Raw genomic sequence first — 13,371 nt, 5'->3', positions numbered from 1 at the left:
TCCTGAACCTCATTTGATTCTTTCTCTTTCAAATTAAAGAAAACCTTGCCACTTAATTTTTTTATAAAGCAAATGATTACTTCCCTGATTTGAAATGTTCCATAATTAGGTCCATTTCTAGAAGCTATTTATATAATAATTGTGATCATCTCTTCCCTGTAAGTTACTATAAGATAGCAATTGTATCTGGTTAAGTGCTTTATATTCTGTCTATTTTAGTAATTTGAATGGGAGAAAGAAAGAATGGCATATCCAAGCAGGTGCTTAGTAATATAATTATCATGATCAACATAATCTTATTTCTCTTTTTCAAAATATTGTTTCACTATACTGTTACTATGATTAATTATGTAGGTGAAATCACTGTTGTCTAGTAGCAAAACACCAAATAGCAGTCAAGACATTAATGTTCCAATTTGGTACTTGCACTTTGTTGTATATCCTAAAGGATGCCACTTAACTTCTCAGGCCTTTGTTTTCCTTACCAATAAAATAAAGTTGCTGGTACAAATAATCTGGAAGGTTCATTATAGCTCCTAATGATATCCAGTCCTAGGACACAATGTGTATTCCTTTGCCTTTTCTGACACCACCAGATATCTCTCTCTCTCTCTCCATATATATATATATATATATAATATATATATATGTATTATATGCATTATATATATATTATATATATATTATGTTGGATAAGTGACTTTATGGAATTTGGACTTAAGTTTCTATGATTTTAGAAACAGTATGAAAGTAAAGAAGGTTGCCTTTATATACTTAAATGAGAAAAAAAAATACCCAGGTGTATATAGGCCAAAGAAATGGAAGCCTGGAAGATGACAGCTTTTAATTTGGACTGGATTTATTTATGTTGTGGCCATGGGGATGTCAATAACATCTTTATTTTAGTCATTGTTAAATCTATGTAAAAGCCAAGGGTAGGATCTATATTCTTTAAATTAAAAAAATGATAATGATGATGATGATGAAGAAGAAGAAGATGACGATGATGTAGATGACAACGACGACAGATGATGAAGAAATCCAAAGAGGAGAAGGAGAAGTTAACAACTGCCTGAATAGAAAAGAAAAAAAAAAAAAAAAACAGGTGCCACTTCTCAAATACCCAGTAATGTGAAAATAAGCCGAACAATAAAGAGCAAGTTTTCTTTAAGGAACAAGTACCATACAAGAAGTCTATTAAATTACATGAGTTTACAAAGATCTATGATTGCGAATACCTATAATAGTCCTTTAATTAAGGACAGAGCAAATACTATAATACTACAAGGGTAATGAGAAATTTAAAGGTGACAAAAGTGATCTCAATGCTTAATTTGTTTTATTCTAACATTAAAAAAAGGGAAAACATTTTTAAAATATTGATTTTCTTCCAAAGTGTTCAGCTGGCTACTTCAAGCTTAATAATGTAGAAAGATCCTAGAAATTGCATTTCAGATCTCAGTAAAATTCTGACGAGATTAAAAGGACCTTTGGATAAATTTTTACTTAACATAGAAAACAGTTTGAAGACTATCCTTAAATTGAAGAATCATATATTACATAATTTGTCACATTTAAAATAAAAATAGAGACACCATGCAGAAGAAAAATGTTACTGAATTTGTGGAAGATATTCTGCAAATGTTGATTAGTGGACCAATACCTATTTCAGTAATACTTGAGAAATTGACAAACATAAATTAAATTTTGTCAGTCCATAAACAGATAAGAATTTCCTTCATTACATCTCTCTTTAATCGCAATCACAAATGTTGCTAAAAAATAAATTTGGATGTGCAAGTTCTATCTTTCACTCCACATGTTGTCTACCTGATAAATTATCAAGTAAATTCTTATGTGAAAAACACAACTAAGGGAGTTCTTACCGACTCATTCTGTCATGGTCTCAGCCTATCTTAGGCAAATGTGTAGTTGTTTTCTATAAGAAATGTCGAAGAAATGTTTCTTAAGCAAATGTCTTTCAGATGTCTTAAAGTCAGTAATTTCTATTACATGGTGTCATAAATCTAACTATAACACCTGTAAAATTTGTTTAAAAATCATTCTGAAAAAAAATGGATTTTAAAACTATAACAATAAAGCAAAGCAGGGAAGTTTTCTCTTATTTAGTACCATTAATTCAGCTGAATTACAGTCTCCTATCTGGTCTCTCTGCTCCTGCCCTAGCCCCACTGTACTGTATTCTCTGATAGAGTGAACTTTTTAAAATATTTGATCATATCAGTCATTTTCTGAAAACCCAAAAGTTTCTGATATCACTTACAGGGCTCTTGATAACATGTCCCCTTTTAACTGTCTTTCCTCCTTGACTGAGGACGAGTAACATATCTTCTTTGCTGTTACCTGAATATACAGAGTCCTGTCTCAGGAACATTTTACTTATTCTTCCATTATTTATATGCTCTTTCCCTAGATATCATTGTAGCTTACTCTTAGTGTTCTTCAGGCCTCTGCAAAAAATGAAAACAAAAACAAAGCCCTTATGCCCTCTCCCTTACACATTTCCCCCCCTTATCCTGCTTTGGCACTCTACATTGTATATATCACAGGCTGACATTTTACCTATTTTTTAATATTATTCTCTTTTCTACCCACTAGAATATCAGCTTCCAGTGGGCAGGGACTTTATCCATTTGGTTCATTGCTTCTTCCCGGCCTCTAGAATATTTGTTCAAGGGATGACTGAGGTCAGACTACACATTTTGATAATAAATATATCAATAAGTATTAACTCTGCTGGCCCTTTTTGCTCTCAGCCAGATTATCTGCCAATTGAACCAATCAAGAATACATTTAACACAGCTAGATTATATATCCTATTGTTTGATGAGACCTTAAAAGTGTGCATATGTTTTCTCTTTGGTCTGAAACATAGCCTAGAGTGGCAGGACTGGAGATGGCACCAGAGAAGCTGGATTTGAGAGGCCTTGGTTTTATTCTTAGAATTGTGCAATTGGACAACTCAACTGGCTTCTCTGCATCTTATTTTCCTTATTTACTAAATTGGATCAATAGAAATAATTACCTTCTTGCTTACCTCACAGGAACGTTGTGAAATTCAAGTAAACTAAAGCACTTTTATATATTGTGTAAAAATTTTTGTGGGCTAAGTGTGCTTCATGTTTATAAGTGTAAGGGAAAATACAAATTAAAAAATTTTAAAAGTCAATTATTCCTGTTGCAAACAGGCTCCTCCCCCTTCCTTTTCTTAAAGGATTTACTTTAGAAATTTTGTAATTATAAGATCTTAATCTGCCTCTTTGAAATATACGTACATCTTTTCAAAAGCTAAATAAGCTTTTTGTAAGCTTATAAGGCAGGAATGTTTCCTCAAACCTGGGAACCTGTCTTTGAAATGTAATCATCAAGGAAAATAGCACCCCTATCTCCCAGTTTCTAAGAGAGGATAAGGCCTAAAAGGTGGCTGGCATCTGGCTCCAAGTTGTAAACTCCTGTCATAAAGACATGAGAAACTTATTTTTCTTTTGGATAAAGACAATTACCAAACACAAATGGTCACTCCAATTACCAAGTGAATTTAGGATAATCTATGCATGAGAAAGGATGCAATCACATTCTCTTACTTAAGGAGTAGTGTTTATCTTGGGTACAAGTATACAACGGGTTGTATCTGCTTGGCTGTATAAAAGGTGAGATTTCTTTTTGTCTTTGTATTCTTTTTAGGTTGCCTGTGATGTGCATCACATTCCAGTTTAATGCTTATTCAATAAGAAAATGGTTTTCTTTCTCTTCTACCTTGGGGAGAGGTTTTTTGGGTTGGCAGAAAATTTTTGTTTCTAATTATATTTCCCCAACATAGGTAAATGAAAAGTCACATTAAAAAAAAAAAAAAAACAGAATGAGGGGAATTCTGGTTTCTACTTGGCAGCTGGAAGGAGCATTATCCCATCCTTACAACAACAACCAAAGCTGGACAAATGCAAGTTTACAACTTTTCTCAAATCCATAAGAGACTTTCGGTTACAGGGTAACCAACTAGGGCCAATATCTAAAAAGAATTCAGCTGGAATTGTTAACAAACTAGTAGGGGACCACTGAGGATGGGAAAGAGAATGTGGTTCCCTTGGGGATCATAGGTGGAGGAGTTCAAACCCACTTTTAGGACCTAACTTTCTCCAGGGGCCTCACTGCCCTCCCAAAAAGATTGGTAAGGTACCTGAGACAGTGAAACACACTATTATAAGAATAAAAAGACAAGCTATAGACAGGGCAAAAATACTTGTAAATCACATATACGGTAAAGGACTCATTTCCAGAATATATAAAGAACTTTCAACACTCATCGAAGAGAAAGTAAACACCCCAAGAAAAACATGGACAAAAAGTTTGAATACACACTAAATAAAATAAAAAGTATGGCAAATAAGCAGATTAAAGGAAGCTCACTATCCCTGGTCATTAAGGAAATTCAAATTAAAAACACTATGAAATACTGCCACATGTTCATTAGAATGAGTAAAAGAAAATCACTTGCTGGTGAGGATACAGAGCAATTTGAATACTCATACATTACAAAATGGTACTGTCAATTTGGAAAGTGGAAACAGTTTGGCAGTTTCTGATAAAGTTAGACATACTTATACCATGTGACCCAGAAGTCCCACTTTTCCCCAAAAGAGAGAAAACTTATGTTCACACAAAAACCTGTATGTGAATGTGTATAGCAGCTAACTTTACTCATAATCACAAAACACTGCAAAGAACCCAAATGTTCTTCAACCACTGAACAGATAAACTGTAGTACATCCATATAGTAGGATACTAGTCAGCAATAGAAAGAAACAAAAATAAAAACTATTGATACATGCAACAACATGAATAAATCTCAAATGCTTTTCCCTAGCTGAAAAAAAAGGCCATATCAAAAGACTATAAACTAAGTACTTGTATTTATAATGACATTCTGGAAAAAGAAAAGCTATAGACATAGAGAATATATCAGTGGTGCTATGGGTTGAGGGCTTGGCTAGGAGTTGACTACAAAGGAAGGCATGAAGAAATTCTTTGAGTTGATGAAACTTTTCTGTATCATGACTTTGGTTATGGATACATGATTCTACATTTGTCAAAAGTTATAAAATGGTACACCACAAGAAGTAAATTTTACTATATGTAACATAAAAAATAAATTTAGGAAGAAGAAAATAAAATACTAATTTGTCATCAGTTACTGATATATCCCAACTGTGGCATATTGGATCATATAAAAGTTTCAGATTGATGGAGCATAACTTACTCGGTTCTAGTGTACCAACAATGGATCAAACAAAAAGTCATATCATTTTCTAACTGAGAACAAAATGGAAAAAAAAAACATAAGGTATATTTTACAACCAAATCACTAAGTCTGTCCTAGTAAAGGGAGGTCGTATCATATTTGAAACATCAGGCTTACCTCCAGTCTCCTTAAACTAAGAAAAGGATAGTAGAGACTGAAAAGGTTGGGTCAGAAGGCACAGAAATAGTTTAGGGTGTGGGTATGAATTATAAAGACAGATTAGTCAGAGTTGACTGATAGAGTTGAGGAAATGAAATTGTAAGATCACTGCATGGTACAGAGATTTGAAATAGAAAGAAATGGATTGATTTTAGTAAGCTGTTTGAGCTAGTGTAATAACTAATTAGAAAAACAAGAGGTTTATTGATCAAATTTGAGAAGGGGATTATTCTATAAGCAATTGAAGCAAAATTTCTTTACAAAATGGTACTTAGACTATAGAATTAACTGTCAGAATGTCTTATAGAAGAGTAAATGAACTAGATAAATGTGTATCTACTACAGCAAGGACTTAAATGAGAAAATTATTGATAGGCAAGATGCAATTATCAATAATTAGAAATAGGGAAGTGGAAATTAGAATTCAGTTCAAAGCAGGTTACAAGCAACTGATGTGGAGATTGTAGAGTAGTTCCTCAGACATTGGCCAGGTTTCTCTAGCGCACGCAAAGGTTTTTGTAAAGCATCTAGTTAATTTGATCAATGTCAGCAGCCTAGTTCAAAGTAACAAAGTAAAGAAGAGGGCTGAATTATCTCTTGGAATATAAAATTTAAGCAAAGCTTTTTTGCTTTTGACTATTCAGGCTTGAACTACATTTTATTAATTAAAAGCCAACACTCTCAAATGAAAATTCATTAATTTCACTCAAATTATACCTACATAAAAATCAAATGGCTATTTTGAAAGGCCATTATAATTTTCCCATTTGTCAAATGTTTATACAAATTTTATTTGTCTACTTAATCTGTTTCAGCTCTCTAAATATAACTCCATTTGGCCTTTTTTTCTGACAACATGTAAAAGTTACTTATTAAAAAAGCACTCTCACACATTATTGGTGGAATTTTAATTGGTACAACAGGTCAAGAGCCTACCTTTAAAAAAAAATAGATTCTGCCCTCAAATACTTTCTCAGTATAGGAGTCAGATACATTTAAAAAAATATGGAATGAAACCTTAAGAGTTTATAAAAGAAGTAAATATATCTAGAGCCTAGACTGTACCTTGTTCTTTTTTTTAAACATTTTTATTTATTTATTTGAGAGAGAGAACAAGCAGTGGAGAGGGGCAGAGGGAGAGAGAGAAAGAAGCACATTCCCCGCTGAACAGAGAGCCCGATGTGGGGCTCGATCCCAGGGCCTGGAGATCATGACCTGAGCCAAAGGAAGACACTTAACCAACTGAGCCACCCAGGCCCCCCTGTACCTTGTTCTTACAGGGATAATAGAACCTTGAAGTTGACAATGAACATCAGGCATATGAAAACAGCCTTTAATAAGGAAAAAGAGAAGAAAATTACTAGAATTTTAGTTTTTTGGTAGGAAAAATTTCTTCCATTATCCCTCCTGACACCAGCAGCTCAGCTTTCAGTTATTACCTTTTCTGGAAAAAAATTCCTACTGTGTTGGACTATTTACTTGGCAAATGTCTCCTCAACGTCTTCAGTGAGTCAGATTCTGTTTTAGACACAGTGGATACAGTGATGAATAGGACAAAGTCCTTCCCGAAGGAAAAATAAAATAAGATAAAAACAGAGAGGGAGGCACACCATCAGAGACTCTTAACTATAGAGAACAAACTGAGGGCTGCTGGAGGGGAAGTAGGTGGGGGGATGGGGTAACTGGGTGATAGGTATTAAGGAGGGCATTTGTTAGGATGAGCACTGGGTGTTATATTAAGAGATGAATCACTAAACTCTAATACTGAAACCAATACTACACTACATGTTAACTAACTTGAATTTAAATAAATAAATAAATAATAAGTATTAGAAAATAATTTAAAAAAGACAAAGTCCTTCCCCTCATGGAGCTTACTTAAGTAGTGGAAAAATCCTTATAGACAAATTAATGCATAAATAACAAGAGATATTTTAGAGTGCTATGTGTAAAGTTGTAAGTAGAATTTTAATGTATAAAATACCTAGCAGAGAGCTCAAAACTTAATAATTATCCTAAAAATATCAGTTCCGTCTTTCCTTCCATCCCCTTTTCCTTCCCTCTCTCTCTTTCTTCCTGTATCCCACTGTTGCTCTTGGTTTTCTTTCTTAACTTTCACTGTTTTTGCTATGTATAACTTCTACTATGCTATGTATTCTTTCGCTCTGTACAATTTCTACTATGCCTATCCTTCCAAAAAATCTTAGATTATTCTGTTGTGATTTGTTTTTGAGGATGACTGCAAAAAAACAATCCCAGTGCAGCAGTGCCAACACCTAAAAGAGCCTTTTCATTGTGAATTTTAACATCAGTGGAACATCCCATTTCATACGTCAACTATCAACCTCCATTATTAAAGCTGATGTTATTCTCAGTGATTAGAATCTATCTGTGGCCTGACAAATTCTGACATGAGCAATTCAGGACCAATGACTTTCCACCCTGAGTGCCACTGAAATCTCTATTCATATCTGTGAGCTGTTCTGTGGAAAAGCAGCAAATGATTTAACTCTCCCTCTTTTTTAATTTTTTTATTTTTTTAAATTTTATTTCATTTTATTATGTTATGTTAGTCACCATACATCATTAGTTTTTGATGTAGTGATCCACGATTCATTGTTTCGTAACTCTCCCTCTTAACATCTCAGTTGTATTTTCATCTTTTCTCACATAGAGAATCCCTTGGATTAAGAGTCCATCAAGCAAGAGTGCAGGTTACAGCTGTTTCCCTTCCATCTGCAGTCATGTCATTACCACTAGGTAATACGTTGACATGAAAATCAATTTAAGTGCCCTCTCTACTTGATTATGTCATGGTTTACACACCCTGAACATTGATTCTTCACATGTATGTACAGAAGATCATATACAGACACTCCAATACTGAAGCCAATGAAATTACAAGGATATAAAAATTATTACTTTTCCTTGAAGTGCTTATATTTTCATGTTCTAAATCAACCTCGTGTATGTAGATAGAAATGAGTATAAATATTGTCTGGTTACTGTCTTAACTTTTAAAATGGTTTGCATCTTCCTTTTAGGCATCTTACCAACAATGTCTGCCTTGACTGATTTATAAAATATTGCAAAAAATATTTCAAGGAAATTATCCTCTTTTTTCTTATTTCTAAAAAAGTTATATATGAAATAGTTTCATTCATTAAAGGCAGAAGATTTAGAGTTAAAGAATGATCGGGAAACAAAGGTAAGAACAAAGCTGAGAAGTTATCTGAAAAACAGGAACCTGTACTTACTAAGATATTACAGTTTGCTTTAGAAATAGCCTTTGTTTAACCCACTGCACCAATCCAGATAATCATGCATTATCTTAGTCCTCTCTAGGACTGCTCAAGACATGGATCACCATAGCAACTCATCCTAAATAAAAAATACCATGGTAGTGATTTTGGGGGGAAAAAGCTCTAGGTGCTGAACTCATAGCTATTATCCCCCCCTGAGGTTATCTAAAAAGCTGAGCCATTTCACAGCTGTAAGCATCCATATTAGTGTCTCAAGAGTTTAGCTGATTAACAGTGATTCACAGCATTGATCCCCATTTCAGCCAAAGCCCAATTTGTTCTCTCCATTATGAACATTAAAACCTCAAGCCTTGGGGCACCTATGTGGCTTAGTCGGTTAAAGCGTCCGACTCTTGGTTTCAGCTCAGATCATGATCTCAGGGTTGTGAGATCAAGCCCTGTATCAGGCTCTGAGCTCAGCAGGGAGTCTGCTTGAAGATTTTCTCCCTCTGCCCCTCCCCCCTTAAATAAATAAATAAATCTTCTAAAAAAGTTTTTTAAAAAATCTGAAGCCTCAACCTCAATACACCCTCACTCACCTCTGAACAAGTACATATACCTTTCCCTGATGTTTTTTTCTACAAGCCCCTGTCCTTATGCGCCTTCAAAATTTTACTTAAAATGTATCTCCATTTTATGGCTTCTAAGCCAGAATCTATTTAGGATCTATCGCTCCTACCATTTTAATGATTCTCTCTCTCTCTTCCGCTCCTCTCTCTCTCTCTTCTTTCCACTTCATCTTATGTATAGCACTTAGTTCTTCCTTGGGACCAGTGCATGCAGTTGGTGATGTGCATGCTTATATGTTCCTGTTGCTTGAGTTTAAAGACACTCTTCTATATATCCCTTGTCACTTACTGATTGATATAGCTAGCAGATGGCATTTTTTTAGCAGAAGTATCATCAACTGCACAAAATATGCTCACATCTCTAGTAGTAAATAATGCAAGACAGTCACAGATTAGAAAGCATAGTTCCTGCTTTTATCAAAAAAAGAAAAAAACATAGACTTACAATAAAATGATAAGGTAGACCTTAGAGTGTTCTAGAAAATGATCCTCGTACTTAGAGTAAAAATTTGCAGAGAACATTGTTCTTTCCTTCATTTAAAAGACATATTTGCTATGTGCATTCCAATCACTGTCCAAGGCACTCAGGAAGTGAAGGTGAAACACAAGGACCATGTTTTTCTGAAATGCATACTCTTTGTGTGGATAGCAAACATAAACAAGCAAGAAAATATGTAAATAAGATAATTTTGATACGGATAAATGAGAATATATAAGGATGTGCTAATAATTGACAAACTATCTATATAGCGAGTATGTGTGTTTTTAGGATGAGGTGTGTGATGCTATTAATGCCCTGTCTTATATCTCCTTGGCCTTCGAATTCACCTGCAACTATGGTAGATCACCATCAGGAACTTCAAGCACCTGCATATTTCTGCTTCTCTGTCTGGGGCTTTCTCTGGCACCATAGCAGTATGCTTGCCCAGGTACAACTCAGAAGTGCAGGGGGCAGGGTTCACCTCAACCCTCAGCCAATAGGGCATGAGAGTTAGTATATAAACACCACAGCCACCTTCTCCTCTGACAGGACAATTTTAAGGTGTGTTCCACAGTTTCCTAAAGTTTTCCAAAAGGATTTACCCTCAGTTGGTCACAGCAGCAACCTCCTGATTAAGACATAGTTTATAAGTTTTCTTCACTTCCTTGCCTCACTTTCTCCATTTTTTCATATATTTTTCCTGGATTCAGCTCCTAAATAAATTACCTGCACTGAAGTCCTTGTCTTAAGATTTGCTTTTGAAGAAAACAGAAACTACCACAGTAAGAGAGGGAAATTGAAAAACTGAATTGCATAATTAAGAAAGATCACACTAAGGCAGTATTATTAGAAATGAGATCTAAATGGCAAGAAATTACCATCCATAGGAAGATCTGGAGGGGAGAGTTCCTGGTGGAAACGAGAGCAACAGCAAAGGCCCTGAGGTGAGCAATGTTCAATGAACACCAAGAAGACCGTAGTGGCTAGAGTAGAGTGGTAGACAATGGTGTCAAAGGGGCAAGTAAGAGATACATTTTGTAAGACTGTGTAGGTGATATTAAGGAATTCAGGCTTATCGTCAGTCTTTGTAAGGTTTTAGGCAAGGAAGTGATATAATTTGATTTTTAAATAAACCTTGGGCTATTATTTTGAGAAAAGATTTTAGGGAGACAAGAATTATAAACTAACAGGAGAAAACCAAGAATACGGATTATGAAACTACTGTACTAGGCTAGACAAGAGAAAAAATGTATAAGATTCACTTAATGGGGAGAAATGGGGATAGAAAGAAGGTTAACAGTCAAGATACATTTTTGAGAAGAAACCAACAGACCCACTGATAGATCACAGGGAAAGGCAGTAAAGAGAAAAGAAAGAAACCAAATTCCATGAAATATGAAAAGCCACATTCAAATGAGGATGTGGCAGAAGATATAAATTTGGGAGAGAGTGGCATCTAACCTTTTAAAAACATGAAACCAGTTGTGATCTTCCAGAAGAAAGCAAAGAGCCTGGGAGGAAAACTTGAGAAAGAGTTCAAGCAACTACAAAGTAAATTGAGATGGAAAAGTTAGCAGAGTAGAGAGAAGACAAGAACTATGGTTTCATGGACATGAAAAAATGATACAAATCAAGAAATACCAGGAAGGGGAAAGTGGCCAACTGTGTGGAATGCTATTGGGAGTACAAATAAGAAGAGAGAAATTCAACCATTTGCCTTGTCAACTTTCAGATCATTGATAAAAGCAGCATAAGTTAGTAGGCATGAAAAATAGATTGTCAAATGTTGAAGAGAAAAAAGAATTTGAGACTGTTTAAATAGGGAATAGAGAGATCTTTTTTAAAACCTTTGCTCTTAAGAAGAGCAGAGACATAGAGCAATAGCTGGATGGGGCATGTGAGATCAGTGTGACTATGCCAGGGAAAACATTATGTGTTCACAACATTTCCTCTTCTGGGCATAGAAAGAGTTCATCTCTCAGTCTCCCTTGCATTTTGGTTCCTACCATGAACCTGCAGCTGGACAGTGAGATGTTGGTATAAATTATGTATGCCATCTCCAGGAAATGATCTTTAAAAACATCTCATTCAGTCTTCCACTTATTTTTTCCCTTCAATGGCAAACTTGAAAGTCCTGTGTTCCAGATGGAGCAACCAGAGTGGAAGCAACGTAGTTTTCTGGGTCAGTCTTGAGGAGAGCCTCCAAGAAGAGCCAAGCTACTCATCTTGGACTCCAATATGAAAAAAAGATAACTCCTTATTGTGTTTGGCCACTTAGTTATATTGTTCAATTGTTACCTCAGCAGAGCTAAGCCTATCCTAATACCCCAGCAATGTTTTTAAGATGATTGATAAAATATCACCTTGCGTATTTTAGAAAATGCACTAGTAGGTAGACATTGATATTGCAGGAGAGAGAGTATATAATTGCAAGAATATTATGTTTGAGAAGATAAAGTCTGAGTTCAAGAGTAGCAATTATTGAGGTTGGCTTTAGAAATAGAGGCACTACAACAAAAGAAAGGCAGGGAATGTGAGTACAAAAGAGATCACAATGATAAACTTGGTCAAAGGAAGCTGAGGAAGTTTCTCCATTACTGCTTCCATTTGGTCAGAGAAAGTGAGATAAGAAAGGAATATCAGCTGACAGAGAGGGAGTAGATGGGAAAATACTGGTTCTTTGAGGAGAGAGGACAACTTATAAAAAGTAATTTGAAGAATAGAAAATTAGTCATATTAAGAAAGTAAAAGAAGACTGTCTGGCAATATTGTATATATTTTAAATGTGTAATAATGAATGTAAATTATATCCAAGTAGAATGTTTGTGTGCATTTTTATGCTGATTTCAGCTTCATGGCTAAGACATAAAGTATTTGGATGGATGGCTTTAGCCAGGCATGTATAATGGAGAAAGAGTCGAGCAATAATATTACAGGTAATTGCAAAGGAGTGACTTTAATGATGGATCAAGGAATGCTACCTGGGTAAAAGGTGAATAGAAACATCCACAGGCAATGGACAGTGGATCTGTAGATGAGAGGCCTCCATAAAGACAAATAGTTGTTGAATTAAGACTACTGGTATAAGTGATCTAGAAGGATAAGAAATGGTGGTCAGAATATAGAATGCTTCAAATCGAGATTTTAAAATTAGTTCACTTATTTATTGATGATTAAGAAGTCACATTCATTGCATAATAAAGGACAAAAACATTTTCCTTATGAGATCTCCTGGGGAAAATCACTCTCGTTCTCACAGAAAAACTATGACTTCAGAGCAACACACTTGCTTTTGTTTTGATTGTGGGAAATGTGTGTTTTAGAGAGCATGTGTGTTACACATGCCAGAAACATGAAAGTTATTTCTGCTAAATGTGGTACAGATGATAATAAATCTCAGAAAGAGACCAAGAAATAACTTGCAGCTTATCTTACAGAGTATGGATCTGTGGAAATTAAAAGAGGCTAAAAGCGTGAGAGAGGGCAGAAGGAAAGAGCAGGGTATTACACAGATGGAGAGGGCACCATTTGGTGTCTTTA

The sequence above is a fragment of the Leptonychotes weddellii genome, chromosome X (genome assembly GCF_054177405.1).
Source record: "Leptonychotes weddellii isolate Sample4059 chromosome X, ASM5417740v2, whole genome shotgun sequence".
NCBI lineage: Eukaryota > Metazoa > Chordata > Mammalia > Carnivora > Phocidae > Leptonychotes > Leptonychotes weddellii.
The sequence above is the reverse complement of the archived record's forward strand: the minus strand, read 5'-3'. Positions refer to the sequence as shown.